General features: G+C 46.6%; 85 non-coding genes and 2 pseudogenes across 85 annotated transcripts in view; all 87 read left to right on the top strand.

Moving 5' to 3' along the window:
* The first annotated feature begins 82 nt into the window (after positions 1–82).
* LOC125793395 (5S ribosomal RNA) lies at positions 83–201 on the top strand. Its single transcript, XR_007432979.1, has one exon. It is a non-coding gene; the product is annotated as a 5S ribosomal RNA (ribosomal RNA).
* A 110-nt stretch (positions 202–311) lies between these two features.
* LOC125793734 (5S ribosomal RNA) lies at positions 312–430 on the top strand. Its single transcript, XR_007433255.1, has one exon. It is a non-coding gene; the product is annotated as a 5S ribosomal RNA (ribosomal RNA).
* A 110-nt stretch (positions 431–540) lies between these two features.
* Positions 541–659, top strand: LOC125793733 (5S ribosomal RNA). Its single transcript, XR_007433254.1, has one exon. It is a non-coding gene; the product is annotated as a 5S ribosomal RNA (ribosomal RNA).
* Positions 660–963: 304 nt separating this feature from the next.
* On the top strand, positions 964–1,082 carry LOC125793732 (5S ribosomal RNA). The gene has a single exon (XR_007433253.1). It is a non-coding gene; the product is annotated as a 5S ribosomal RNA (ribosomal RNA).
* Positions 1,083–1,192: 110 nt separating this feature from the next.
* Positions 1,193–1,311, top strand: LOC125793731 (5S ribosomal RNA). Its single transcript, XR_007433252.1, has one exon. It is a non-coding gene; the product is annotated as a 5S ribosomal RNA (ribosomal RNA).
* Positions 1,312–1,421: 110 nt separating this feature from the next.
* On the top strand, positions 1,422–1,540 carry LOC125793730 (5S ribosomal RNA). The gene has a single exon (XR_007433251.1). It is a non-coding gene; the product is annotated as a 5S ribosomal RNA (ribosomal RNA).
* Positions 1,541–1,650: 110 nt separating this feature from the next.
* LOC125793729 (5S ribosomal RNA) lies at positions 1,651–1,769 on the top strand. The gene has a single exon (XR_007433250.1). It is a non-coding gene; the product is annotated as a 5S ribosomal RNA (ribosomal RNA).
* A 110-nt stretch (positions 1,770–1,879) lies between these two features.
* Positions 1,880–1,998, top strand: LOC125793446 (5S ribosomal RNA). Its single transcript, XR_007433030.1, has one exon. It is a non-coding gene; the product is annotated as a 5S ribosomal RNA (ribosomal RNA).
* Positions 1,999–2,108: 110 nt separating this feature from the next.
* LOC125793389 (5S ribosomal RNA) lies at positions 2,109–2,227 on the top strand. Its single transcript, XR_007432973.1, has one exon. It is a non-coding gene; the product is annotated as a 5S ribosomal RNA (ribosomal RNA).
* A 110-nt stretch (positions 2,228–2,337) lies between these two features.
* LOC125793404 (5S ribosomal RNA) lies at positions 2,338–2,456 on the top strand. Its single transcript, XR_007432988.1, has one exon. It is a non-coding gene; the product is annotated as a 5S ribosomal RNA (ribosomal RNA).
* A 110-nt stretch (positions 2,457–2,566) lies between these two features.
* On the top strand, positions 2,567–2,685 carry LOC125793728 (5S ribosomal RNA). Its single transcript, XR_007433249.1, has one exon. It is a non-coding gene; the product is annotated as a 5S ribosomal RNA (ribosomal RNA).
* A 110-nt stretch (positions 2,686–2,795) lies between these two features.
* On the top strand, positions 2,796–2,914 carry LOC125793727 (5S ribosomal RNA). The gene has a single exon (XR_007433248.1). It is a non-coding gene; the product is annotated as a 5S ribosomal RNA (ribosomal RNA).
* Positions 2,915–3,024: 110 nt separating this feature from the next.
* Positions 3,025–3,143, top strand: LOC125793754 (5S ribosomal RNA). Its single transcript, XR_007433275.1, has one exon. It is a non-coding gene; the product is annotated as a 5S ribosomal RNA (ribosomal RNA).
* A 110-nt stretch (positions 3,144–3,253) lies between these two features.
* On the top strand, positions 3,254–3,372 carry LOC125793725 (5S ribosomal RNA). Its single transcript, XR_007433246.1, has one exon. It is a non-coding gene; the product is annotated as a 5S ribosomal RNA (ribosomal RNA).
* A 110-nt stretch (positions 3,373–3,482) lies between these two features.
* On the top strand, positions 3,483–3,601 carry LOC125793180 (5S ribosomal RNA). Its single transcript, XR_007432764.1, has one exon. It is a non-coding gene; the product is annotated as a 5S ribosomal RNA (ribosomal RNA).
* A 110-nt stretch (positions 3,602–3,711) lies between these two features.
* On the top strand, positions 3,712–3,830 carry LOC125793306 (5S ribosomal RNA). Its single transcript, XR_007432890.1, has one exon. It is a non-coding gene; the product is annotated as a 5S ribosomal RNA (ribosomal RNA).
* Positions 3,831–3,940: 110 nt separating this feature from the next.
* LOC125793403 (5S ribosomal RNA) lies at positions 3,941–4,059 on the top strand. Its single transcript, XR_007432987.1, has one exon. It is a non-coding gene; the product is annotated as a 5S ribosomal RNA (ribosomal RNA).
* A 110-nt stretch (positions 4,060–4,169) lies between these two features.
* On the top strand, positions 4,170–4,288 carry LOC125793724 (5S ribosomal RNA). Its single transcript, XR_007433245.1, has one exon. It is a non-coding gene; the product is annotated as a 5S ribosomal RNA (ribosomal RNA).
* Positions 4,289–4,398: 110 nt separating this feature from the next.
* Positions 4,399–4,517, top strand: LOC125793723 (5S ribosomal RNA). Its single transcript, XR_007433244.1, has one exon. It is a non-coding gene; the product is annotated as a 5S ribosomal RNA (ribosomal RNA).
* Positions 4,518–4,627: 110 nt separating this feature from the next.
* LOC125793722 (5S ribosomal RNA) lies at positions 4,628–4,746 on the top strand. Its single transcript, XR_007433243.1, has one exon. It is a non-coding gene; the product is annotated as a 5S ribosomal RNA (ribosomal RNA).
* A 110-nt stretch (positions 4,747–4,856) lies between these two features.
* Positions 4,857–4,975, top strand: LOC125793721 (5S ribosomal RNA). The gene has a single exon (XR_007433242.1). It is a non-coding gene; the product is annotated as a 5S ribosomal RNA (ribosomal RNA).
* Positions 4,976–5,085: 110 nt separating this feature from the next.
* Positions 5,086–5,204, top strand: LOC125793384 (5S ribosomal RNA). The gene has a single exon (XR_007432968.1). It is a non-coding gene; the product is annotated as a 5S ribosomal RNA (ribosomal RNA).
* Positions 5,205–5,314: 110 nt separating this feature from the next.
* LOC125793223 (5S ribosomal RNA) lies at positions 5,315–5,433 on the top strand. The gene has a single exon (XR_007432807.1). It is a non-coding gene; the product is annotated as a 5S ribosomal RNA (ribosomal RNA).
* Positions 5,434–5,543: 110 nt separating this feature from the next.
* Positions 5,544–5,662, top strand: LOC125793720 (5S ribosomal RNA). The gene has a single exon (XR_007433241.1). It is a non-coding gene; the product is annotated as a 5S ribosomal RNA (ribosomal RNA).
* A 110-nt stretch (positions 5,663–5,772) lies between these two features.
* Positions 5,773–5,891, top strand: LOC125793719 (5S ribosomal RNA). The gene has a single exon (XR_007433240.1). It is a non-coding gene; the product is annotated as a 5S ribosomal RNA (ribosomal RNA).
* Positions 5,892–6,001: 110 nt separating this feature from the next.
* On the top strand, positions 6,002–6,120 carry LOC125793718 (5S ribosomal RNA). The gene has a single exon (XR_007433239.1). It is a non-coding gene; the product is annotated as a 5S ribosomal RNA (ribosomal RNA).
* A 110-nt stretch (positions 6,121–6,230) lies between these two features.
* On the top strand, positions 6,231–6,349 carry LOC125793315 (5S ribosomal RNA). Its single transcript, XR_007432899.1, has one exon. It is a non-coding gene; the product is annotated as a 5S ribosomal RNA (ribosomal RNA).
* A 110-nt stretch (positions 6,350–6,459) lies between these two features.
* On the top strand, positions 6,460–6,578 carry LOC125793481 (5S ribosomal RNA). The gene has a single exon (XR_007433065.1). It is a non-coding gene; the product is annotated as a 5S ribosomal RNA (ribosomal RNA).
* A 110-nt stretch (positions 6,579–6,688) lies between these two features.
* On the top strand, positions 6,689–6,807 carry LOC125793717 (5S ribosomal RNA). Its single transcript, XR_007433238.1, has one exon. It is a non-coding gene; the product is annotated as a 5S ribosomal RNA (ribosomal RNA).
* A 110-nt stretch (positions 6,808–6,917) lies between these two features.
* On the top strand, positions 6,918–7,036 carry LOC125793716 (5S ribosomal RNA). Its single transcript, XR_007433237.1, has one exon. It is a non-coding gene; the product is annotated as a 5S ribosomal RNA (ribosomal RNA).
* Positions 7,037–7,146: 110 nt separating this feature from the next.
* Positions 7,147–7,265, top strand: LOC125793383 (5S ribosomal RNA). The gene has a single exon (XR_007432967.1). It is a non-coding gene; the product is annotated as a 5S ribosomal RNA (ribosomal RNA).
* Positions 7,266–7,375: 110 nt separating this feature from the next.
* Positions 7,376–7,494, top strand: LOC125793714 (5S ribosomal RNA). Its single transcript, XR_007433235.1, has one exon. It is a non-coding gene; the product is annotated as a 5S ribosomal RNA (ribosomal RNA).
* A 110-nt stretch (positions 7,495–7,604) lies between these two features.
* On the top strand, positions 7,605–7,723 carry LOC125793713 (5S ribosomal RNA). Its single transcript, XR_007433234.1, has one exon. It is a non-coding gene; the product is annotated as a 5S ribosomal RNA (ribosomal RNA).
* A 110-nt stretch (positions 7,724–7,833) lies between these two features.
* LOC125793712 (5S ribosomal RNA) lies at positions 7,834–7,952 on the top strand. Its single transcript, XR_007433233.1, has one exon. It is a non-coding gene; the product is annotated as a 5S ribosomal RNA (ribosomal RNA).
* A 110-nt stretch (positions 7,953–8,062) lies between these two features.
* LOC125793711 (5S ribosomal RNA) lies at positions 8,063–8,181 on the top strand. Its single transcript, XR_007433232.1, has one exon. It is a non-coding gene; the product is annotated as a 5S ribosomal RNA (ribosomal RNA).
* A 110-nt stretch (positions 8,182–8,291) lies between these two features.
* LOC125793314 (5S ribosomal RNA) lies at positions 8,292–8,410 on the top strand. The gene has a single exon (XR_007432898.1). It is a non-coding gene; the product is annotated as a 5S ribosomal RNA (ribosomal RNA).
* Positions 8,411–8,520: 110 nt separating this feature from the next.
* Positions 8,521–8,639, top strand: LOC125793480 (5S ribosomal RNA). Its single transcript, XR_007433064.1, has one exon. It is a non-coding gene; the product is annotated as a 5S ribosomal RNA (ribosomal RNA).
* A 110-nt stretch (positions 8,640–8,749) lies between these two features.
* On the top strand, positions 8,750–8,868 carry LOC125793710 (5S ribosomal RNA). The gene has a single exon (XR_007433231.1). It is a non-coding gene; the product is annotated as a 5S ribosomal RNA (ribosomal RNA).
* A 110-nt stretch (positions 8,869–8,978) lies between these two features.
* LOC125793709 (5S ribosomal RNA) lies at positions 8,979–9,097 on the top strand. The gene has a single exon (XR_007433230.1). It is a non-coding gene; the product is annotated as a 5S ribosomal RNA (ribosomal RNA).
* A 110-nt stretch (positions 9,098–9,207) lies between these two features.
* On the top strand, positions 9,208–9,326 carry LOC125793381 (5S ribosomal RNA). Its single transcript, XR_007432965.1, has one exon. It is a non-coding gene; the product is annotated as a 5S ribosomal RNA (ribosomal RNA).
* A 110-nt stretch (positions 9,327–9,436) lies between these two features.
* LOC125793708 (5S ribosomal RNA) lies at positions 9,437–9,555 on the top strand. Its single transcript, XR_007433229.1, has one exon. It is a non-coding gene; the product is annotated as a 5S ribosomal RNA (ribosomal RNA).
* A 110-nt stretch (positions 9,556–9,665) lies between these two features.
* LOC125793707 (5S ribosomal RNA) lies at positions 9,666–9,784 on the top strand. The gene has a single exon (XR_007433228.1). It is a non-coding gene; the product is annotated as a 5S ribosomal RNA (ribosomal RNA).
* Positions 9,785–9,894: 110 nt separating this feature from the next.
* Positions 9,895–10,013, top strand: LOC125793168 (5S ribosomal RNA). The gene has a single exon (XR_007432752.1). It is a non-coding gene; the product is annotated as a 5S ribosomal RNA (ribosomal RNA).
* A 110-nt stretch (positions 10,014–10,123) lies between these two features.
* LOC125793706 (5S ribosomal RNA) lies at positions 10,124–10,242 on the top strand. Its single transcript, XR_007433227.1, has one exon. It is a non-coding gene; the product is annotated as a 5S ribosomal RNA (ribosomal RNA).
* Positions 10,243–10,352: 110 nt separating this feature from the next.
* LOC125793705 (5S ribosomal RNA) lies at positions 10,353–10,471 on the top strand. Its single transcript, XR_007433226.1, has one exon. It is a non-coding gene; the product is annotated as a 5S ribosomal RNA (ribosomal RNA).
* A 110-nt stretch (positions 10,472–10,581) lies between these two features.
* LOC125793506 (5S ribosomal RNA) lies at positions 10,582–10,700 on the top strand (annotated as a pseudogene).
* A 110-nt stretch (positions 10,701–10,810) lies between these two features.
* LOC125793703 (5S ribosomal RNA) lies at positions 10,811–10,929 on the top strand. The gene has a single exon (XR_007433224.1). It is a non-coding gene; the product is annotated as a 5S ribosomal RNA (ribosomal RNA).
* A 110-nt stretch (positions 10,930–11,039) lies between these two features.
* On the top strand, positions 11,040–11,158 carry LOC125794024 (5S ribosomal RNA). The gene has a single exon (XR_007433542.1). It is a non-coding gene; the product is annotated as a 5S ribosomal RNA (ribosomal RNA).
* Positions 11,159–11,268: 110 nt separating this feature from the next.
* LOC125793702 (5S ribosomal RNA) lies at positions 11,269–11,387 on the top strand. The gene has a single exon (XR_007433223.1). It is a non-coding gene; the product is annotated as a 5S ribosomal RNA (ribosomal RNA).
* Positions 11,388–11,497: 110 nt separating this feature from the next.
* On the top strand, positions 11,498–11,616 carry LOC125793291 (5S ribosomal RNA). Its single transcript, XR_007432875.1, has one exon. It is a non-coding gene; the product is annotated as a 5S ribosomal RNA (ribosomal RNA).
* Positions 11,617–11,726: 110 nt separating this feature from the next.
* Positions 11,727–11,845, top strand: LOC125793701 (5S ribosomal RNA). The gene has a single exon (XR_007433222.1). It is a non-coding gene; the product is annotated as a 5S ribosomal RNA (ribosomal RNA).
* A 110-nt stretch (positions 11,846–11,955) lies between these two features.
* LOC125793700 (5S ribosomal RNA) lies at positions 11,956–12,074 on the top strand. The gene has a single exon (XR_007433221.1). It is a non-coding gene; the product is annotated as a 5S ribosomal RNA (ribosomal RNA).
* A 110-nt stretch (positions 12,075–12,184) lies between these two features.
* LOC125793290 (5S ribosomal RNA) lies at positions 12,185–12,303 on the top strand. The gene has a single exon (XR_007432874.1). It is a non-coding gene; the product is annotated as a 5S ribosomal RNA (ribosomal RNA).
* A 110-nt stretch (positions 12,304–12,413) lies between these two features.
* On the top strand, positions 12,414–12,532 carry LOC125793699 (5S ribosomal RNA). Its single transcript, XR_007433220.1, has one exon. It is a non-coding gene; the product is annotated as a 5S ribosomal RNA (ribosomal RNA).
* A 110-nt stretch (positions 12,533–12,642) lies between these two features.
* Positions 12,643–12,761, top strand: LOC125793429 (5S ribosomal RNA). The gene has a single exon (XR_007433013.1). It is a non-coding gene; the product is annotated as a 5S ribosomal RNA (ribosomal RNA).
* Positions 12,762–12,871: 110 nt separating this feature from the next.
* Positions 12,872–12,990, top strand: LOC125793457 (5S ribosomal RNA). The gene has a single exon (XR_007433041.1). It is a non-coding gene; the product is annotated as a 5S ribosomal RNA (ribosomal RNA).
* Positions 12,991–13,100: 110 nt separating this feature from the next.
* LOC125793273 (5S ribosomal RNA) lies at positions 13,101–13,219 on the top strand. Its single transcript, XR_007432857.1, has one exon. It is a non-coding gene; the product is annotated as a 5S ribosomal RNA (ribosomal RNA).
* Positions 13,220–13,329: 110 nt separating this feature from the next.
* On the top strand, positions 13,330–13,448 carry LOC125793698 (5S ribosomal RNA). Its single transcript, XR_007433219.1, has one exon. It is a non-coding gene; the product is annotated as a 5S ribosomal RNA (ribosomal RNA).
* A 110-nt stretch (positions 13,449–13,558) lies between these two features.
* On the top strand, positions 13,559–13,677 carry LOC125793428 (5S ribosomal RNA). The gene has a single exon (XR_007433012.1). It is a non-coding gene; the product is annotated as a 5S ribosomal RNA (ribosomal RNA).
* A 110-nt stretch (positions 13,678–13,787) lies between these two features.
* Positions 13,788–13,906, top strand: LOC125793697 (5S ribosomal RNA). Its single transcript, XR_007433218.1, has one exon. It is a non-coding gene; the product is annotated as a 5S ribosomal RNA (ribosomal RNA).
* A 110-nt stretch (positions 13,907–14,016) lies between these two features.
* LOC125793517 (5S ribosomal RNA) lies at positions 14,017–14,135 on the top strand (annotated as a pseudogene).
* A 110-nt stretch (positions 14,136–14,245) lies between these two features.
* Positions 14,246–14,364, top strand: LOC125793696 (5S ribosomal RNA). The gene has a single exon (XR_007433217.1). It is a non-coding gene; the product is annotated as a 5S ribosomal RNA (ribosomal RNA).
* A 110-nt stretch (positions 14,365–14,474) lies between these two features.
* Positions 14,475–14,593, top strand: LOC125793695 (5S ribosomal RNA). The gene has a single exon (XR_007433216.1). It is a non-coding gene; the product is annotated as a 5S ribosomal RNA (ribosomal RNA).
* Positions 14,594–14,703: 110 nt separating this feature from the next.
* On the top strand, positions 14,704–14,822 carry LOC125793289 (5S ribosomal RNA). The gene has a single exon (XR_007432873.1). It is a non-coding gene; the product is annotated as a 5S ribosomal RNA (ribosomal RNA).
* A 110-nt stretch (positions 14,823–14,932) lies between these two features.
* Positions 14,933–15,051, top strand: LOC125793694 (5S ribosomal RNA). The gene has a single exon (XR_007433215.1). It is a non-coding gene; the product is annotated as a 5S ribosomal RNA (ribosomal RNA).
* Positions 15,052–15,161: 110 nt separating this feature from the next.
* Positions 15,162–15,280, top strand: LOC125793692 (5S ribosomal RNA). The gene has a single exon (XR_007433213.1). It is a non-coding gene; the product is annotated as a 5S ribosomal RNA (ribosomal RNA).
* A 110-nt stretch (positions 15,281–15,390) lies between these two features.
* LOC125793691 (5S ribosomal RNA) lies at positions 15,391–15,509 on the top strand. The gene has a single exon (XR_007433212.1). It is a non-coding gene; the product is annotated as a 5S ribosomal RNA (ribosomal RNA).
* A 110-nt stretch (positions 15,510–15,619) lies between these two features.
* LOC125793426 (5S ribosomal RNA) lies at positions 15,620–15,738 on the top strand. Its single transcript, XR_007433010.1, has one exon. It is a non-coding gene; the product is annotated as a 5S ribosomal RNA (ribosomal RNA).
* Positions 15,739–15,848: 110 nt separating this feature from the next.
* On the top strand, positions 15,849–15,967 carry LOC125793690 (5S ribosomal RNA). The gene has a single exon (XR_007433211.1). It is a non-coding gene; the product is annotated as a 5S ribosomal RNA (ribosomal RNA).
* Positions 15,968–16,077: 110 nt separating this feature from the next.
* Positions 16,078–16,196, top strand: LOC125793287 (5S ribosomal RNA). Its single transcript, XR_007432871.1, has one exon. It is a non-coding gene; the product is annotated as a 5S ribosomal RNA (ribosomal RNA).
* Positions 16,197–16,306: 110 nt separating this feature from the next.
* On the top strand, positions 16,307–16,425 carry LOC125793215 (5S ribosomal RNA). Its single transcript, XR_007432799.1, has one exon. It is a non-coding gene; the product is annotated as a 5S ribosomal RNA (ribosomal RNA).
* Positions 16,426–16,535: 110 nt separating this feature from the next.
* On the top strand, positions 16,536–16,654 carry LOC125793689 (5S ribosomal RNA). Its single transcript, XR_007433210.1, has one exon. It is a non-coding gene; the product is annotated as a 5S ribosomal RNA (ribosomal RNA).
* A 110-nt stretch (positions 16,655–16,764) lies between these two features.
* On the top strand, positions 16,765–16,883 carry LOC125793688 (5S ribosomal RNA). Its single transcript, XR_007433209.1, has one exon. It is a non-coding gene; the product is annotated as a 5S ribosomal RNA (ribosomal RNA).
* Positions 16,884–16,993: 110 nt separating this feature from the next.
* Positions 16,994–17,112, top strand: LOC125793687 (5S ribosomal RNA). Its single transcript, XR_007433208.1, has one exon. It is a non-coding gene; the product is annotated as a 5S ribosomal RNA (ribosomal RNA).
* Positions 17,113–17,222: 110 nt separating this feature from the next.
* LOC125793160 (5S ribosomal RNA) lies at positions 17,223–17,341 on the top strand. The gene has a single exon (XR_007432744.1). It is a non-coding gene; the product is annotated as a 5S ribosomal RNA (ribosomal RNA).
* Positions 17,342–17,451: 110 nt separating this feature from the next.
* Positions 17,452–17,570, top strand: LOC125793686 (5S ribosomal RNA). The gene has a single exon (XR_007433207.1). It is a non-coding gene; the product is annotated as a 5S ribosomal RNA (ribosomal RNA).
* Positions 17,571–17,680: 110 nt separating this feature from the next.
* On the top strand, positions 17,681–17,799 carry LOC125793685 (5S ribosomal RNA). Its single transcript, XR_007433206.1, has one exon. It is a non-coding gene; the product is annotated as a 5S ribosomal RNA (ribosomal RNA).
* A 110-nt stretch (positions 17,800–17,909) lies between these two features.
* Positions 17,910–18,028, top strand: LOC125793684 (5S ribosomal RNA). Its single transcript, XR_007433205.1, has one exon. It is a non-coding gene; the product is annotated as a 5S ribosomal RNA (ribosomal RNA).
* Positions 18,029–18,138: 110 nt separating this feature from the next.
* Positions 18,139–18,257, top strand: LOC125793683 (5S ribosomal RNA). The gene has a single exon (XR_007433204.1). It is a non-coding gene; the product is annotated as a 5S ribosomal RNA (ribosomal RNA).
* A 110-nt stretch (positions 18,258–18,367) lies between these two features.
* LOC125793331 (5S ribosomal RNA) lies at positions 18,368–18,486 on the top strand. Its single transcript, XR_007432915.1, has one exon. It is a non-coding gene; the product is annotated as a 5S ribosomal RNA (ribosomal RNA).
* Positions 18,487–18,596: 110 nt separating this feature from the next.
* On the top strand, positions 18,597–18,715 carry LOC125793681 (5S ribosomal RNA). The gene has a single exon (XR_007433202.1). It is a non-coding gene; the product is annotated as a 5S ribosomal RNA (ribosomal RNA).
* A 110-nt stretch (positions 18,716–18,825) lies between these two features.
* Positions 18,826–18,944, top strand: LOC125793680 (5S ribosomal RNA). Its single transcript, XR_007433201.1, has one exon. It is a non-coding gene; the product is annotated as a 5S ribosomal RNA (ribosomal RNA).
* Positions 18,945–19,054: 110 nt separating this feature from the next.
* Positions 19,055–19,173, top strand: LOC125793679 (5S ribosomal RNA). Its single transcript, XR_007433200.1, has one exon. It is a non-coding gene; the product is annotated as a 5S ribosomal RNA (ribosomal RNA).
* A 110-nt stretch (positions 19,174–19,283) lies between these two features.
* LOC125793342 (5S ribosomal RNA) lies at positions 19,284–19,402 on the top strand. The gene has a single exon (XR_007432926.1). It is a non-coding gene; the product is annotated as a 5S ribosomal RNA (ribosomal RNA).
* Positions 19,403–19,512: 110 nt separating this feature from the next.
* Positions 19,513–19,631, top strand: LOC125793490 (5S ribosomal RNA). The gene has a single exon (XR_007433075.1). It is a non-coding gene; the product is annotated as a 5S ribosomal RNA (ribosomal RNA).
* Positions 19,632–19,741: 110 nt separating this feature from the next.
* Positions 19,742–19,860, top strand: LOC125793369 (5S ribosomal RNA). The gene has a single exon (XR_007432953.1). It is a non-coding gene; the product is annotated as a 5S ribosomal RNA (ribosomal RNA).
* Positions 19,861–19,970: 110 nt separating this feature from the next.
* The window catches only part of LOC125793678 (5S ribosomal RNA), a 119-nt gene continuing 89 nt past the window's right edge, over positions 19,971–20,000 (top strand). The window contains exon 1 of the ribosomal RNA XR_007433199.1: positions 19,971–20,000. This exon is cut by the window's right edge and continues 89 nt beyond it. This is a non-coding gene — a ribosomal RNA (5S ribosomal RNA).

Raw genomic sequence — 20,000 nt, 5'->3', positions numbered from 1 at the left:
CTTGTTATACATTACTAGTTTGTTATCTGAAACCCAACATAGATGAAGTTGCATAAGTAGTCTTGATGAGAGCTCTGCAATGGCTTACGGTCACACTACCCTGAGAACGCCCGATCTCGTCTGATCTCGGAAGCTAAGCAGGGTTTGGCCTGGTTATTACTTGGATGGGATACCACCTGGGAATACCAGGTGCTGTAAGCTTTTCCCCTCTTGCTTCCATTACCATGGTCTTGTTATACATTACTAGTTTGTTATCTGAAACCCAACATAGATGAAGTTGCATAAGTAGTCTTGATGAGAGCTATGCAATGGCTTACGGTCACACTACCCTGAGAACGCCCGATCTCGTCTGATCTCGGAAGCTAAGCAGGGTTTGGCCTGGTTAGTACTTGGATGGGAGACCACCTGGGAATACCAGGTGCTGTAAGCTTTTCCCCTCTTGCTTCCATTACCATGGTCTTGTTATACATTACTAGTTTGTTATCTGAAACCCAACATAGATGAAGTTGCATAAGTAGTCTTGATGAGAGCTCTGCAATGGCTTACGGTCACACTACCCTGAGAACGCCCGATCTCGTCTGATCTCGGAAGCTAAGCAGGGTTTGGCCTGGTTAGTACTTGGATGGGAGACCACCTGGGAATACCAGGTGCTGTAAGCTTTTCCCCTCTTGCTTCCATTACCATGGTCTTGTTATACATTACTAGTTTGTTATCTGAAACCCAACATAGATGAAGTTGCATAAGTAGTCTTGATGAGAGCTCTGCAATGGCTTACGGTCACACTACCCTGAGAACGCCAGATCTCGTCTGATCTCGGAAGCTTCCCACCTGGGAATACCAGGTGCTGTAAGCTTTTCCCCTCTTGCTTCCATTACCATGGTCTTGTTATACATTACTAGTTTGTTATCTGAAACCCAACATAGATGAAGTTGCATAAGTAGTCTTGATGAGAGCTCTGCAATGGCTTACGGTCACACTACCCTGAGAACGCCCGATCTCGTCTGATCTCGGAAGCTAAGCAGGGTTTGGCCTGGTTAGTACTTGGATGGGAGACCACCTGGGAATACCAGGTGCTGTAAGCTTTTCCCCTCTTGCTTCCATTACCACGGTCTTGTTATACATTACTAGTTTGTTATCTGAAACCCAACATAGATGAAGTTGCATAAGTAGTCTTGATGAGAGCTCTGCAATGGCTTACGGTCACACTACCCTGAGAACGCCCGATCTCGTCTGATCTCGGAAGCTAAGCAGGGTTTGGCCTGGTTAGTACTTGGATGGGAGACCACCTGGGAATACCAGGTGCTGTAAGCTTTTCCCCTCTTGCTTCCATTACCATGGTCTTGTTATACATTACTAGTTTGTTATCTGAAACCCAACATAGATGAAGTTGCATAAGTAGTCTTGATGAGAGCTCTGCAATGGCTTACGGTCACACTACCCTGAGAACGCCCGATCTCGTCTGATCTCGGAAGCTAAGCAGGGTTTGGCCTGGTTAGTACTTGGATGGGAGACCACCTGGGAATACCAGGTGCTGTAAGCTTTTCCCCTCTTGCTTCCATTACCATGGTCTTGTTATACATTACTAGTTTGTTATCTGAAACCCAACATAGATGAAGTTGCATAAGTAGTCTTGATGAGAGCTCTGCAATGGCTTACGGTCACACTACCCTGAGAACGCCCGATCTCGTCTGATCTCGGAAGCTAAGCAGGGTTTGGCCTGGTTAGTACTTGGATGGGAGACCACCTGGGAATACCAGGTGCTGTAAGCTTTTCCCCTCTTGCTTCCATTACCATGGTCTTGTTATACATTACTAGTTTGTTATCTGAAACCCAACATAGATGAAGTTGCATAAGTAGTCTTGATGAGAGCTCTGCAATGGCTTACGGTCACACTACCCTGAGAACGCCCGATCTCGTCTGATCTCTGAAGCTAAGCTGGGTTTGGCCTGGTTAGTACTTGGATGGGAGACCACCTGGGAATACCAGGTGCTGTAAGCTTTTCCCCTCTTGCTTCCATTACCATGGTCTTGTTATACATTACTAGTTTGTTATCTGAAACCCAACATAGATGAAGGTGCATAAGTAGTCTTGATGAGAGCTCTGCAATGGCTTACGGTCATACTACCCTGAGAACGCCCGATCTCGTCTGATCTCGGAAGCTAAGCAGGGTTTGGCCTGGTTAGTACTTGGATGGTAGACCACCTGGGAATACAAGGTGCTGTAAGCTTTTCCCCTCTTGCTTCCATTACCATGGTCTTGTTATACATTACTAGTTTGTTATCTGAAACCCAACATAGATGAAGTTGCATAAGTAGTCTTGATGAGAGCTTTGCAATGGCTTGAGGTCACACTACCCTGAGAACGCCCGATCTCGTCTGATCTCGGAAGCTAAGCAGGGTTTGGCCTGGTTAGTACTTGGATGGGAGACCACCTGGGAATACCAGGTGCTGTAAGCTTTTCCCCTCTTGCTTCCATTACCATGGTCTTGTTATACATTACTAGTTTGTTATCTGAAACCCAACATAGATGAAGTTGCATAAGTAGTCTTGATGAGAGCTCTGCAATGGCTTACGGTCACACTACCCTGAGAACGCCCGATCTCGTCTGATCTCGGAAGCTAAGCAGGGTTTGGCCTGGTTAGTACTTGGATGGGAGACCACCTGGGAATACCAGGTGCTGTAAGCTTTTCCCCTCTTGCTTCCATTACCATGGTCTTGTTATACATTACTAGTTTGTTATCTGAAACCCAACATAGATGAAGTTGCATAAGTAGTCTTGATGAGAGCTCTGCAATGGCTTACGGTCACACTACCCTGAGAACGCCCGATCTCGTCTGATCTCGGAAGCTAAGCAGGGTTTGGCCTGGTTAGTACTTGGATGGGAGACCACCTGGGAATACCAGGTGCTGTAAGCTTTTCCCCTCTTGCTTCCATTACCATGGTCTTGTTATACATTACTAGTTTGTTATCTGAAACCCAACATAGATGAAGTTGCATAAGTAGTCTTGATGAGAGCTCTGCAATGGCTTACGGTCACACTACCCTGAGAACACCCGATCTCGTCTGATCTCGGAAGCTAAGCAGGGTTTGGCCTGGTTAGTACTTGGATGGGAGACCACCTGGGAATACCAGGTGCTGTAAGCTTTTCCCCTCTTGCTTCCATTACCATGGTCTTGTTATACATTACTAGTTTGTTATCTGAAACCCAACATAGATGAAGTTGCATAAGTAGTCTTGATGAGAGCTCTGCAATGGCTTACGGTCACACTACCCTGAGAACGCCCGATCTCGTCTGATCTCGGAAGCTAAGCAGGGTTTGGCCTGGTTAGTACTTGGATGGGAGACCACCTGGGAATACCAGGTGCTGTAAGCTTTTCCCCTCTTGCTTCCATTACCATGGTCTTGTTATACATTACTAGTTTGTTATCTGAAACCCAACATAGATGAAGTTGCATAAGTAGTCTTGATGAGAGCTCTGCAATGGCTTACGGTCACACTACCCTGAGAACGCCCGATCTCGTCTGATCTCGGAAGCTAAGCTGGGTTTGGCCTGGTTAGTACTTGGATGGGAGACCACCTGGGAATACCAGGTGCTGTAAGCTTTTCCCCTCTTGCTTCCATTACCATGGTCTTGTTATACATTACTAGTTTGTTATCTGAAACCCAACATAGATGAAGGTGCATAAGTAGTCTTGATGAGAGCTCTGCAATGGCTTACGGTCATACTACCCTGAGAACGCCCGATCTCATCTGATCTCGGAAGCTAAGCAGGGTTTGGCCTGGTTAGTACTTGGATGGTAGACCACCTGGGAATACAAGGTGCTGTAAGCTTTTCCCCTCTTGCTTCCATTACCATGGTCTTGTTATACATTACTAGTTTGTTATCTGAAACCCAACATAGATGAAGTTGCATAAGTAGTCTTGATGAGAGCTTTGCAATGGCTTGAGGTCACACTACCCTGAGAACGCCCGATCTCGTCTGATCTCGGAAGCTAAGCAGGGTTTGGCCTGGTTAGTACTTGGATGGGAGACCACCTGGGAATACCAGGTGCTGTAAGCTTTTCCCCTCTTGCTTCCATTACCATGGTCTTGTTATACATTACTAGTTTGTTATCTGAAACCCAACATAGATGAAGTTGCATAAGTAGTCTTGATGAGAGCTCTGCAATGGCTTACGGTCACACTACCCTGAGAACGCCCGATCTCGTCTGATCTCGGAAGCTAAGCAGGGTTTGGCCTGGTTAGTACTTGGATGGGAGACCACCTGGGAATACCAGGTGCTGTAAGCTTTTCCCCTCTTGCTTCCATTACCATGGTCTTGTTATACATTACTAGTTTGTTATCTGAAACCCAACATAGATGAAGTTGCATAAGTAGTCTTGATGAGAGCTCTGCAATGGCTTACGGTCACACTACCCTGAGAACGCCCGATCTCGTCTGATCTCGGAAGCTAAGCAGGGTTTGGCCTGGTTAGTACTTGGATGGGAGACCACCTGGGAATACCAGGTGCTGTAAGCTTTTCCCCTCTTGCTTCCATTACCATGGTCTTGTTATACATTACTAGTTTGTTATCTGAAACCCAACATAGATGAAGTTGCATAAGTAGTCTTGATGAGAGCTCTGCAATGGCTTACGGTCACACTACCCTGAGAACGCCCGATCTCGTCTGATCTCGGAAGCTAAGCAGGGTTTGGCCTGGTTAGTACTTGGATGGGAGACCACCTGGGAATACCAGGTGCTGTAAGCTTTTCCCCTCTTGCTTCCATTACCATGGTCTTGTTATACATTACTTGTTTGTTATCTGAAACCCAACATAGATGAAGTTGCATAAGTAGTCTTGATGAGAGCTCTGCAATGGCTTACGGTCACACTACCCTGAGAACGCCCGATCTCGTCTGATCTCGGAAGCTAAGCAGGGTTTGGCCTGGTTAGTACTTGGATGGGAGACCACCTGGGAATACCAGGTGCTGTAAGCTTTTCCCCCCTTGCTTCCATTACCATGGTCTTGTTATACATTACTAGTTTGTTATCTGAAACCCAACATAGATGAAGTTGCATAAGTAGTCTTGATGAGAGCTCTGCAATGGCTTACGGTCACACTACCGTGAGATCGCCCGATCTCGTCTGATCTCGGAAGCTAAGCAGGGTTTGGCCTGGTTAGTACTTGGATGGGAGACCACCTGGGAATACCAGGTGCTGTAAGCTTTTCCCCTCTTGCTTCCATTACCATGGTCTTGTTATACATTACTAGTTTGTTATCTGAAACCCAACATAGATGAAGTTGCATAAGTAGTCTTGATGAGAGCTCTGCAATGGCTTACGGTCACACTACCCTGAGAACGCCCGATCTCGACTGATCTCGGAAGCTAAGCAGGGTTTGGCCTGGTTAGTACTTGGATGGGAGACCACCTGGGAATACCAGGTGCTGTAAGCTTTTCCCCTCTTGCTTCCATTACCATGGTCTTGTTATACATTACTAGTTTGTTATCTGAAACCCAACATAGATGAAGTTGCATAAGTAGTCTTGATGAGAGCTCTGCAATGGCTTACGGTCACACTACCCTGAGAACGCCCGATCTCGTCTGATCTCGGAAGCTAAGCAGGGTTTGGCCTGGTTAGTACTTGGATGGGAGACCACCTGGGAATACCAGGTGCTGTAAGCTTTTCCCCTCTTGCTTCCATTACCATGGTCTTGTTATACATCACTAGTTTGTTATCTGAAACCCAACATAGATGAAGTTGCATAAGTAGTCTTGATGAGAGCTCTGCAACGGCTTACGGTCACACTACCCTGAGAACGCCCGATCTCGTCTGATCTCGGAAGCTAAGCAGGGTTTGGCCTGGTTAGTACTTGGATGGGAGACCACCTGGGAATACCAGGTGCTGTAAGCTTTTCCCCTCTTGCTTCCATTACCATGGTCTTGTTATACATTACTAGTTTGTTATCTGAAACCCAACATAGATGAAGTTGCATAAGTAGTCTTGATGAGAGCTCTGCAATGGCTTACGGTCACACTACCCTGAGAACGCCCGATCTCGTCTGATCTCGGAAGCTAAGCAGGGTTTGGCCTGGTTAGTACTTGGATGGGAGACCACCTGGGAATACCAGGTGCTGTAAGCTTTTCCCCTCTTGCTTCCATTACCATGGTCTTGTTATACATTACTAGTTTGTTATCTGAAACCCAACATAGATGAAGTTGCATAAGTAGTCTTGATGAGAGCTCTGCAATGGCTTACGGTCACACTACCCTGAGAACGCCCGATCTCGTCTGATCTCGGAAGCTAAGCAGGGTTTGGCCTGGTTAGTACTTGGATGAGAGACCACCTGGGAATACCAGGTGCTGTAAGCTTTTCCCCTCTTGCTTCCATTACCATGGTCTTGTTATACATTACTAGTTTGTTATCTGAAACCCAACATAGATGAAGTTGCATAAGTAGTCTTGATGAGAGCTCTGCAACGGCTTACGGTCACACTACCGTGAGAACGCCCGATCTCGTCTGATCTCGGAAGCTAAGCAGGGTTTGGCCTTGTTAGTACTTGGATGGGAGACCACCTGGGAATACCAGGTGCTGTAAGCTTTTCCCCTCTTGCTTCCATTACCATGGTCTTGTTATACATTACTAGTTTGTTATCTGAAACCCAACATAGATGAAGTTGCATAAGTAGTCTTGATGAGAGCTCTGCAATGGCTTACGGTCACACTACCCTGAGAACGCCCGATCTCGTCTGATCTCGGAAGCTAAGCAGGGTTTGGCCTGGTTAGTACTTGGATGGGAGACCACCTGGGAATACCAGGTGCTGTAAGCTTTTCCCCTCTTGCTTCCATTACCATGGTCTTGTTATACATTACTAGTTTGTTGTCTGAAACCCAACATAGATGAAGTTGCATAAGTAGTCTTGATGAGAGCTCTGCAATGGCTTACGGTCACACTACCCTGAGAACGCCCGATCTCGTCTGATCTCGGAAGCTAAGCAGGGTTTGGCCTGGTTAGTACTTGGATGGGAGACCACCTGGGAATACCAGGTGCTGTAAGCTTTTCCCCTCTTGCTTCCATTACCATGTTATTGTTATACATTACTAGTTTGTTATCTGAAACCCAACATAGATGAAGTTGCATAAGTAGTCTTGATGAGAGCTCTGCAATGGCTTACGGTCACACTACCGTGAGATCGCCCGATCTCGTCTGATCTCGGAAGCTAAGCAGGGTTTGGCCTGGTTAGTACTTGGATGGGAGACCACCTGGGAATACCAGGTGCTGTAAGCTTTTCCCCTCTTGCTTCCATTACCATGGTCTTGTTATACATTACTAGTTTGTTATCTGAAACCCAACATAGATGAAGTTGCATAAGTAGTCTTGATGAGAGCTCTGCAATGGCTTACGGTCACACTACCCTGAGAACGCCCGATCTCGTCTGATCTCGGAAGCTAAGCAGGGTTTGGCCTGGTTAGTACTTGGATGGGAGACCACCTGGGAATACCAGGTGCTGTAAGCTTTTCCCCTCTTGCTTCCATTACCATGGTCTTGTTATACATTACTAGTTTGTTATCTGAATCCCAACATAGATGAAGTTGCATAAGTAGTCTTGATGAGAGCTCTGCAATGGCTTACGGTCACACTACCCTGAGAACGCCCGATCTCGTCTGATCTCGGAAGCTAAGCAGGGTTTGGCCTGGTTAGTACTTGGATGGGAGACCACCTGGGAATACCAGGTGCTGTAAGCTTTTCCCCTCTTGCTTCCATTACCATGGTCTTGTTATACATCACTAGTTTGTTATCTGAAACCCAACATAGATGAAGTTGCATAAGTAGTCTTGATGAGAGCTCTGCAACGGCTTACGGTCACACTACCCTGAGAACGCCCGATCTCGTCTGATCTCGGAAGCTAAGCAGGGTTTGGCCTGGTTAGTACTTGGATGGGAGACCACCTGGGAATACCAGGTGCTGTAAGCTTTTCCCCTCTTGCTTCCATTACCATGGTCTTGTTATACATTACTAGTTTGTTATCTGAAACCCAACATAGATGAAGTTGCATAAGTAGTCTTGATGAGAGCTCTGCAATGGCTTACGGTCACACTACCCTGAGAACGCCCGATCTCGTCTGATCTCGGAAGCTAAGCAGGGTTTGGCCTGGTTAGTACTTGGATGGGAGACCACCTGGGAATACCAGGTGCTGTAAGCTTTTCCCCTCTTGCTTCCATTACCATGGTCTTGTTATACATTACTAGTTTGTTATCTGAAACCCAACATAGATGAAGTTGCATAAGTAGTCTTGATGAGAGCTCTGCAATGGCTTACGGTCACACTACCCTGAGAACGCCCGATCTCGTCTGATCTCGGAAGCTAAGCAGGGTTTGGCCTGGTTAGTACTTGGATGAGAGACCACCTGGGAATACCAGGTGCTGTAAGCTTTTCCCCTCTTGCTTCCATTACCATGGTCTTGTTATACATTACTAGTTTGTTATCTGAAACCCAACATAGATGAAGTTGCATAAGTAGTCTTGATGAGAGCTCTGCAACGGCTTACGGTCACACTACCGTGAGAACGCCCGATCTCGTCTGATCTCGGAAGCTAAGCAGGGTTTGGCCTTGTTAGTACTTGGATGGGAGACCACCTGGGAATACCAGGTGCTGTAAGCTTTTCCCCTCTTGCTTCCATTACCATGGTCTTGTTATACATTACTAGTTTGTTATCTGAAACCCAACATAGATGAAGTTGCATAAGTAGTCTTGATGAGAGCTCTGCAATGGCTTACGGTCACACTACCCTGAGAACGCCCGATCTCGTCTGATCTCGGAAGCTAAGCAGGGTTTGGCCTGGTTAGTACTTGGATGGGAGACCACCTGGGAATACCAGGTGCTGTAAGCTTTTCCCCTCTTGCTTCCATTACCATGGTCTTGTTATACATTACTAGTTTGTTGTCTGAAACCCAACATAGATGAAGTTGCATAAGTAGTCTTGATGAGAGCTCTGCAATGGCTTACGGTCACACTACCCTGAGAACGCCCGATCTCGTCTGATCTCGGAAGCTAAGCAGGGTTTGGCCTGGTTAGTACTTGGATGGGAGACCACCTGGGAATACCAGGTGCTGTAAGCTTTTCCCCTCTTGCTTCCATTACCATGTTATTGTTATACATTACTAGTTTGTTATCTGAAACCCAACATAGATGAAGTTGCATAAGTAGTCTTGATGAGAGCTCTGCAATGGCTTACGGTCACACTACCGTGAGATCGCCCGATCTCGTCTGATCTCGGAAGCTAAGCAGGGTTTGGCCTGGTTAGTACTTGGATGGGAGACCACCTGGGAATACCAGGTGCTGTAAGCTTTTCCCCTCTTGCTTCCATTACCATGGTCTTGTTATACATTACTAGTTTGTTATCTGAAACCCAACATAGATGAAGTTGCATAAGTAGTCTTGATGAGAGCTCTGCAATGGCTTACGGTCACACTACCCTGAGAACGCCCGATCTCGTCTGATCTCGGAAGCTAAGCAGGGTTTGGCCTGGTTAGTACTTGGATGGGAGACCACCTGGGAATACCAGGTGCTGTAAGCTTTTCCCCTCTTGCTTCCATTACCATGGTCTTGTTATACATTACTAGTTTGTTATCTGAAACCCAACATAGATGAAGTTGCATAAGTAGTCTTGATGAGAGCTCTGCAATGGCTTACGGTCACACTACCCTGAGAACGCCCGATCTCGTCTGATCTCGGAAGCTAAGCAGGGTTTGGCCTGGTTAGTACTTGGATGGGAGACCACCTGGGAATACCAGGTGCTGTAAGCTTTTCCCCTCTTGCTTCCATTACCATGGTCTTGTTATACATTACTAGTTTGTTATCTGAAACCCAACATAGATGAAGTTGCATAAGTAGTCTTGATGAGAGCTCTGCAATGGCTTACGGTCACACTACCCTGAGAACGCCCGATTTCGTCTGATCTCGGAAGCTAAGCAGGGTTTGGCCTGGTTAGTACTTGGATGGGAGACCACCTGGGAATACCAGGTGCTGTAAGCTTTTCCCCTCTTGCTTCCATTACCATGGTCTTGTTATACATTACTAGTTTGTTATCTGAAACCCAACATAGATGAAGTTGCATAAGTAGTCTTGATGAGAGCTCTGCAACGGCTTACGGTCACACTACCCTGAGAACGCCCGATCTCGTCTGATCTCGGAAGCTAAGCAGGGTTTGGCCTGGTTAGTACTTGGATGGGAGACCACCTGGGAATACCAGGTGCTGTAAGCTTTTCCCCTCTTGCTTCCATTACCATGGTCTTGTTATACATTACTAGTTTGTTATCTGAAACCCAACATAGATGAAGTTGCATAAGTAGTCTTGATGAGAGCTCTGCAACGGCTTACGGTCACACTACCCTGAGAACGCCCGATCTCGTCTGATCTCGGAAGCTAAGCAGGGTTTGGCCTGGTTAGTACTTGGATGGGAGACCACCTGGGAATACCAGGTGCTGTAAGCTTTTCCCCTCTTGCTTCCATTACCATGGTCTTGTTATACATTACTAGTTTGTTATCTGAAACCCAACATAGATGAAGTTGCATAAGTAGTCTTGATGAGAGCTCTGCAATGGCTTACGGTCACACTACCCTGAGAACGCCCGATCTCGTCTGATCTCGGAAGCTAAGCAGGGTTTGGCCTGGTTAGTACTTGGATGAGAGACAACCTGGGAATACCAGGTGCTGTAAGCTTTTCCCCTCTTGCTTCCATTACCATGGTCTTGTTATACATTACTAGTTTGTTATCTGAAACCCAACATAGATGAAGTTGCATAAGTAGTCTTGATGAGAGCTCTGCAATGGCTTACGGTCACACTACCCTGAGAACGCCCGATCTCGTCTGATCTCGGAAGCTAAGCAGGGTTTGGCCTGGTTAGTACTTGGATGGGAGACCACCTGGGAATACCAGGTGCTGTAAGCTTTTCCCCTCTTGCTTCCATTACCATGGTCTTGTTATACATTACTAGTTTGTTATCTGAAACCCAACATAGATAAAGTTGCATAAGTAGTCTTGATGAGAGCTCTGCAATGGCTTACGGTTACACTACCCTGAGAACGCCCGATCTCGTCTGATCTCGGAAGCTAAGCAGGGTTTGGCCTGGTTAGTACTTGGATGGGAGACCACCTGGGAATACCAGGTGCTGTAAGCTTTTCCCCTCTTGCTTCCATTACCATGGTCTTGTTATACATTACTAGTTTGTTATCTGAAACCCAACATAGATGAAGTTGCATAAGTAGTCTTGATGAGAGCTCTGCAATGGCTTACGGTCACACTACCCTGAGAACGCCCGATCTCGTCTGATCTCGGAAGCTAAGCAGGGTTTGGCCTGGTTAGTACTTGGATGGGAGACCACCTGGGAATACCAGGTGCTGTAAGCTTTTCCCCTCTTGCTTCCATTACCATGGTCTTGTTATACATTACTAGTTTGTTATCTGAAACCCAACATAGATGAAGTTGCATAAGTAGTCTTGATGAGAGCTCTGCAATGGCTTACGGTCACACTACCCTGAGAACGCCCGATCTCGTCTGATCTCGGAAGCTAAGCAGGGTTTGGCCTGGTTAGTACTTGGATGGGAGACCACCTGGGAATACCAGGTGCTGGAAGCTTTTCCCCTCTTGCTTCCATTACCATGGTCTTGTTATACATTACTAGTTTGTTATCTGAAACCCAACATAGATGAAGTTGCATAAGTAGTCTTGATGAGAGCTCTGCAATGGCTTACGGTCACACTACCCTGAGAACGCCCGATCTCGTCTGATCTCGGAAGCTAAGCAGGGTTTGGCCTGGTTAGTACTTGGATGGGAGACCACCTGGGAATACCAGGTGCTGTAAGCTTTTCCCCTCTTGCTTCCATTACCATGGTCTTGTTATACATTACTAGTTTGTTATCTGAAACCCAACATAGATGAAGTTGCATAAGTAGTCTTGATGAGAGCTCTGCAATGGCTTACGGTCACACTACCCTGAGAACGCCCGATCTCGTCTGATCTCGGAAGCTAAGCAGGGTTTGGCCTGGTTAGTACTTGGATGGGAGACCACCTGGGAATACCAGGTGCTGTAAGCTTTTCCCCTCTTGCTTCCATTACCATGGTCTTGTTATACATTACTAGTTTGTTATCTGAAACCCAACATAGATGAAGTTGCATAAGTAGTCTTGATGAGAGCTCTGCAATGGCTTACGGTCACACTACCCTGAGAACGCCCGATCTCGTCTGATCTCGGAAGCTAAGCAGGGTTTGGCCTGGTTAGTACTTGGATGGGAGACCACCTGGGAATACCAGGTGCTGGAAGCTTTTCCCCTCTTGCTTCCATTACCATGGTCTTGTTATACATTACTAGTTTGTTATCTGAAACCCAACATAGATGAAGTTGCATAAGTAGTCTTGATGAGAGCTCTGCAATGGCTTACGGTCACACTACCCTGAGAACGCCCGATCTCGTCTGATCTCGGAAGCTAAGCAGGGTTTGGCCTGGTTAGTACTTGGATGGGAGACCACCTGGGAATACCAGGTGCTGTAAGCTTTTCCCCTCTTGCTTCCATTACCATGGTCTTGTTATACATTACTAGTTTGTTATCTGAAACCCAACATAGATGAAGTTGCATAAGTAGTCTTGATGAGAGCTCTGCAATGGCTTACGGTCACACTACCCTGAGAACGCCCGATCTCGTATGATCTCGGAAGCTAAGCAGGGTTTGGCCTTGTTAGTACTTGGATGGGAGACCACCTGGGAATACCAGGTGCTGTAAGCTTTTCCCCTCTTGCTTCCATTACCATGGTCTTGTTATACATTACTAGTTTGTTATCTGAAACCCAACATAGATGAAGTTGCATAAGTAGTCTTGATGAGAGCTCTGCAATGGCTTACGGTCACACTACCCTGAGAACGCCCGATCTCGTCTGATCTCGGAGGCTAAGCAGGGTTTGGCCTGGTTAGTACTTGGATGGGAGACCACCTGGGAATACCAAGTGCTGTAAGCTTTTCCCCTCTTGCTTCCATTACCATGGTCTTGTTATACATTACTAGTTTGTTATCTGAAACCCAACATAGATGAAGTTGCATAAGTAGTCTTGATGAGAGCTCTGCAATGGCTTACGGTCACACTACCCTGAGAACGCCCGATCTCGTCAGATCTCGGAAGCTAAGCAGGGTTTGGCCTGGTTAGTACTTGGATGGGAGACCACCTGGGAATACCAGGTGCTGGAAGCTTTTCCCCTCTTGCTTCCATTACCATGGTCTTGTTATACATTACTAGTTTGTTATCTGAAACCCAACATAGATGAAGTTGCATAAGTAGTCTTGATGAGAGCTCTGCAATGGCTTACGGTCACACTACCCTGAGAACGCCCGATCTCGTCTGATCTCGGAAGCTAAGCAGGGTTTGGCCTGGTTAGTACTTGGATGGGAGACCACCTGGGAATACCAGGTGCTGTAAGCTTTTCCCCTCTTGCTTCCATTACCATGGTCTTGTTATACATTACTAGTTTGTTATCTGAAACCCAACATAGATGAAGTTGCATAAGTAGTCTTGATGAGAGCTCTGCAATGGCTTACGGTCACACTACCCTGAGAACGCCCGATCTCGTATGATCTCGGAAGCTAAGCAGGGTTTGGCCTTGTTAGTACTTGGATGGGAGACCACCTGGGAATACCAGGTGCTGTAAGCTTTTCCCCTCTTGCTTCCATTACCATGGTCTTGTTATACATTACTAGTTTGTTATCTGAAACCCAACATAGATGAAGTTGCATAAGTAGTCTTGATGAGAGCTCTGCAATGGCTTACGGTCACACTACCCTGAGAACGCCCGATCTCGTCTGATCTCGGAAGCTAAGCAGGGTTTGGCCTGGTTAGTACTTGGATGGGAGACCACCTGGGAATACCAGGTGCTGTAAGCTTTTCCCCTCTTGCTTCCATTACCATGGTCTTGTTATACATTACTAGTTTGTTATCTGAAACCCAACATAGATGAAGTTGCATAAGTAGTCTTGATGAGAGCTCTGCAATGGCTTACGGTCACACTACCCTGAGAACGCCCGGTCTCGTCTGATCTCGGAAGCTAAGCAGGGTTTGGACTGGTTAGTACTTGGATGGGAGACCACCTGGGAATACCAGGTGCTGGAAGCTTTTCCCCTCTTGCTTCCATTACCATGGTCTTGTTATACATTACTAGTTTGTTATCTGAAACCCAACATAGATGAAGTTGCATAAGTAGTCTTGATGAGAGCTCTGCAATGGCTTACGGTCACACTACCCTGAGAACGCCCGATCTCGTCTGATCTCGGAAGCTAAGCAGGGTTTGGCCTGGTTAGTACTTGGATGGGAGACCACCTGGGAATACCAGGTGCTGTAAGCTTTTCCCCTCTTGCTTCCATTACCATGGTCTTGTTATACATTACTAGTTTGTTATCTGAAACCCAACATAGATGAAGTTGCATAAGTAGTCTTGATGAGAGCTCTGCAATGGCTTACGGTCACACTACCCTGAGAACGCCCGATCTCGTCTGATCTCGGAAGCTAAGCAGGGTTTGGCCTGGTTAGTACTTGGATGGGAGACCACCTGGGAATACCAGGTGCTGTAAGCTTTTCCCCTCTTGCTTCCATTACCATGGTCTTGTTATACATTACTAGTTTGTTATCTGAAACCCAACATAGATGAAGTTGCATAAGTAGTCTTGATGAGAGCTCTGCAATGGCTTACGGTCACACTACCCTGAGAACGCCCGATCTCGTCTGATCTCGGAAGCTAAGCAGGGTTTGGCCTGGTTAGTACTTGGATGGGAGACCACCTGGGAATACCAGGTGCTGGAAGCTTTTCCCCTCTTGCTTCCATTACCATGGTCTTGTTATACATTACTAGTTTGTTATCTGAAACCCAACATAGATGAAGTTGCATAAGTAGTCTTGATGAGAGCTCTGCAATGGCTTACGGTCACACTACCCTGAGAACGCCCGATCTCGTCTGATCTCGGAAGCTAAGCAGGGTTTGGCCTGGTTAGTACTTGGATGGGAGACCACCTGGGAATACCAGGTGCTGTAAGCTTTTCCCCTCTTGCTTCCATTACCATGGTCTTGTTATACATTACTAGTTTGTTATCTGAAACCCAACATAGATGAAGTTGCATAAGTAGTCTTGATGAGAGCTCTGCAATGGCTTACGGTCACACTACCCTGAGAACGCCCGATCTCGTCTGATCTCGGAAGCTAAGCAGGGTTTGGCCTGGTTAGTACTTGGATGGGAGACCACCTGGGAATACCAGGTGCTGTAAGCTTTTCCCCTCTTGCTTCCATTACCATGGTCTTGTTATACATTACTAGTTTGTTATCTGAAACCCAACATAGATGAAGTTGCATAAGTAGTCTTGATGAGAGCTCTGCAATGGCTTACGGTCACACTACCCTGAGAACGCCCGATCTCGTCTGATCTCGGAAGCTAAGCAGGGTTTGGCCTGGTTAGTACTTGGATGGGAGACCACCTGGGAATACCAGGTGCTGTAAGCTTTTCCCCTCTTGCTTCCATTACCATGGTCTTGTTATACATTACTAGTTTGTTATCTGAAACCCAACATAGATGAAGTTGCATAAGTAGTCTTGATGAGAGCTCTGCAATGGCTTACGGTCACACTACCCTGAGAACGCCCGATCTCGTATGATCTCGGAAGCTAAGCAGGGTTTGGCCTTGTTAGTACTTGGATGGGAGACCACCTGGGAATACCAGGTGCTGTAAGCTTTTCCCCTCTTGCTTCCATTACCATGGTCTTGTTATACATTACTAGTTTGTTATCTGAAACCCAACATAGATGAAGTTGCATAAGTAGTCTTGATGAGAGCTCTGCAATGGCTTACGGTCACACTACCCTGAGAACGCCCGATCTCGTCTGATCTCGGAAGCTAAGCAGGGTTTGGCCTGGTTAGTACTTGGATGGGAGACCACCTGGGAATACCAGGTGCTGTAAGCTTTTCCCCTCTTGCTTCCATTACCATGGTCTTGTTATACATTACTAGTTTGTTATCTGAAACCCAACATAGATGAAGTTGCATAAGTAGTCTTGATGAGAGCTCTGCAATGGCTTACGGTCACACTACCCTGAGAACGCCCGATCTCGTCTGATCTCGGAAGCTAAGCAGGGTTTGGCCTGGTTAGTACTTGGATGGGAGACCACCTGGGAATACCAGGTGCTGGAAGCTTTTCCCCTCTTGCTTCCATTACCATGGTCTTGTTATACATTACTAGTTTGTTATCTGAAACCCAACATAGATGAAGTTGCATAAGTAGTCTTGATGAGAGCTCTGCAATGGCTAACGGTCACACTACCCTGAGAACGCCCGATCTCGTCTGATCTCGGAAGCTAAGCAGGGTTTGGCCTGGTTAGTACTTCGATGGGAGACCACCTGGGAATACCAGGTGCTGTAAGCTTTTCCCCTCTTGCTTCCATTACCATGGTCTTGTTATACATTACTAGTTTGTTATCTGAAACCCAACATAGATGAAGTTGCATAAGTAGTCTTGATGAGAGCTCTGCAATGGCTTACGGTCACACTACCCTGAGAACGCCCGATCTCGTCTGATCTCGGAAGCTAAGCAGGGTTTGGCCTGGTTAGTACTTGGATGGGAGACCACCTGGGAATACCAGGTGCTGTAAGCTTTTCCCCTCTTGCTTCCATTACCATGGTCTTGTTATACATTACTAGTTTGTTATCTGAAACCCAACATAGATGAAGTTGCATAAGTAGTCTTGATGAGAGCTCTGCAATGGCTTACGGTCACACTACCCTGAGAACGCCCGATCTCGTCTGATCTCGGAAGCTAAGCAGGGTTTGGCCTGGTTAGTACTTGGATGGGAGACCACCTGGGAATACCAGGTGCTGTAAGCTTTTCCCCTCTTGCTTCCATTACCATGGTCTTGTTATAAATTACTAGTTTGTTATCTGAAACCCAACATAGATGAAGTTGCATAAGTAGTCTTGATGAGAGCTCTGCAATGGCTTACGGTCACACTACCCTGAGAACGCCCGATCTCGTCTGATCTCGGAAGCTAAGCAGGGTTTGGCCTGGTTAGTACTTGGATGGGAGACCACCTGGGAATACCAGGTGCTGTAAGCTTTTCCCCTCTTGCTTCCATTACCATGGTCTTGTTATACATTACTAGTTTGTTATCTGAAACCCAACATAGATGAAGTTGCATAAGTAGTCTTGATGAGAGCTCTGCAATGGCTTACGGTCACACTACCCTGAGAACGCCCGATCTCGTCTGATCTCGGAAGCTAAGCAGGGTTTGGCCTGGTTAGTACTTGGATGGGAGACCACCTGGGAATACCAGGTTCTGTAAGCTTTTCCCCTCTTGCTTCCATTACCATGGTCTTGTTATACATTACTAGTTTGTTATCTGAAACCCAACATAGATGAAGTTGCATAAGTAGTCTTGATGAGAGCTCTGCAATGGCTTACGGTCACACTACCCTGAGAACGCCCGATCTCGTCTGATCTCGGAAGCTAAGCAGGGTTTGGCCTGGTTAGTACTTGGATGGGAGACCACCTGGGAATACCAGGTGCTGTAAGCTTTTCCCCTCTTGCTTCCATTACCATGGTCTTGTTATACATTACTAGTTTGTTATCTGAAACCCAACATAGATGAAGTTGCATAAGTAGTCTTGATGAGAGCTCTGCAATGGCTTACGGTCACACTACCCTGAGAACGCCCGATCTCGTCTGATCTCGGAAGCTAAGCAGGGTTTGGCCTGGTTAGTACTTGGATGGGAGACCACCTGGGAATACCAGGTGCTGTAAGCTTTTCCCCTCTTGCTTCCATTACCATGGTCTTGTTATACATTACTAGTTTGTTATCTGAAACCCAACATAGATGAAGTTGCATAAGTAGTCTTGATGAGAGCTCTGCAATGGCTTACGGTCACACTACCCTGAGAACGCCCGATCTCGTCTGATCTCGGAAGCTAAGCAGGGTTTGGCCTGGTTAGTACTTGGATGGGAGACCACCTGGGAATACCAGGTGCTGTAAGCTTTTCCCCTCTTGCTTCCATTACCATGGTCTTGTTATACATTACTAGTTTGTTATCTGAAACCCAACATAGATGAAGTTGCATAAGTAGTCTTGATGAGAGCTCTGCAATGGCTTACGGTCACACTACCCTGAGAACGCCCGATCTCGTCTGATCTCGGAAGCTAAGCAGGGTTTGGCCTGGTTAGTACTTGGATGGGAGACCACCTGGGAATACCAGGTGCTGTAAGCTTTTCCCCTCTTGCTTCCATTACCATGGTCTTGTTATACATTACTAGTTTGTTATCTGAAACCCAACATAGATGAAGTTGCATAAGTAGTCTTGATGAGAGCTCTGTAATGGCTTACGGTCACACTACCCTGAGAACGCCCGATCTCGTCTGATCTCGGAAGCTAAGCAGGGTTTGGCCTGGTTAGTACTTGGATGGGAGACCACCTGGGAATACCAGGTGCTTTAAGCTTTTCCCCTCTTGCTTCCATTACCATGGTCTTGTTATACATTACTAGTTTGTTATCTGAAACCCAACATAGATGAAGTTGCATAAGTAGTCTTGATGAGAGCTCTGCAATGGCTTACGGTCACACTACCCTGAGAACGCCCGATCTCGTCTGATCTCGGAAGCTAAGCAGGGTTTGGCCTGGTTAGTACTTGGATGGGAGACCACCTGGGAATACCAGGTGCTGTAAGCTTTTCCCCTCTTGCTTCCATTACCATGGTCTTGTTATACATTACTAGTTTGTTATCTGAAACCCAACATAGATGAAGTTGCATAAGTAGTCTTGATGAGAGCTCTGCAATGGCTTACGGTCACACTACCCTGAGAACGCCCGATCTCGTCTGATCTCGGAAGCTAAGCAGGGTTTGGCCTGGTTAGTACTTGGATGGGAGACCACCTGGGAATACCAGGTGCTGTAAGCTTTTCCCCTCTTGCTTCCATTACCATGGTCTTGTTATACATTACTACTTTGTTATCTGAAACCCAACATAGATGAAGTTGCATAAGTAGTCTTGATGAGAGCTCTGCAATGGCTTACGGTCACACTACCCTGAGAACGCCCGATCTCGTCTGATCTCGGAAGCTAAGCAGGGTTTGGCCTGGTTAGTACTTGGATGGGAGACCACCTGGGAATACCAGGTGCTGTAAGCTTTTCCCCTCTTGCTTCCATTACCATGGTCTTGTTATACATTACTAGTTTGTTATCTGAAACCCAACATAGATGAAGTTGCATAAGTAGTCTTGATGAGAGCTCTGCAATGGCTTAAGGTCACACTACCCTGAGAACGCCCGATCTCGTCTGATCTCGGAAGCTAAGCAGGGTTTGGCCTGGTTAGTACTTGGATGGGAGACCACCTGGGAATACCAGGTGCTGTAAGCTTTTCCCCTCTTGCTTCCATTACCATGGTCTTGTTATACATTACTAGTTTGTTATCTGAAACCCAACATAGATGAAGTTGCATAAGTAGTCTTGATGAGAGCTCTGCAATGGCTTACGGTCACACTACCCTGAGAACGCCCGATCTCGTCTGATCTCGGAAGCTAAGCAGGGTTTGGCCTGGTTAGCACTTGGATGGGAGACCACCTGGGAATACCAGGTGCTGCAAGCTTTTCCCCTCTTGCTTCCATTACCATGGTCTTGTTATACATTACTAGTTTGTTATCTGAAACCCAACATAGATGAAGTTGCATAAGTAGTCTTGATGAGAGCTCTGCAATGGCTTACGGTCACACTACCCTGAGAACGCCCGATCTCGTCTGATCTCGGAAGCTAAGCAGGGTTTGGCCTGGTTAGCACTTGGATGGGAGACCACCTGGGAATACCAGGTGCTGTAAGCTTTTCCCCTCTTGCTTCCATTACCATGGTCTTGTTATACATTACTAGTTTGTTATCTGAAACCCAACATAGATGAAGTTGCATAAGTAGTCTTGATGAGAGCTCTGCAATGGCTTACGGTCACACTACCCTGAGAACGCCC

The sequence above is a fragment of the Astyanax mexicanus genome, unplaced genomic scaffold, assembly GCF_023375975.1.
Source record: "Astyanax mexicanus isolate ESR-SI-001 unplaced genomic scaffold, AstMex3_surface scaffold_37, whole genome shotgun sequence".
NCBI lineage: Eukaryota > Metazoa > Chordata > Actinopteri > Characiformes > Acestrorhamphidae > Astyanax > Astyanax mexicanus.
The sequence above is the reverse complement of the archived record's forward strand: the minus strand, read 5'-3'. Positions and strand labels throughout refer to the sequence as shown.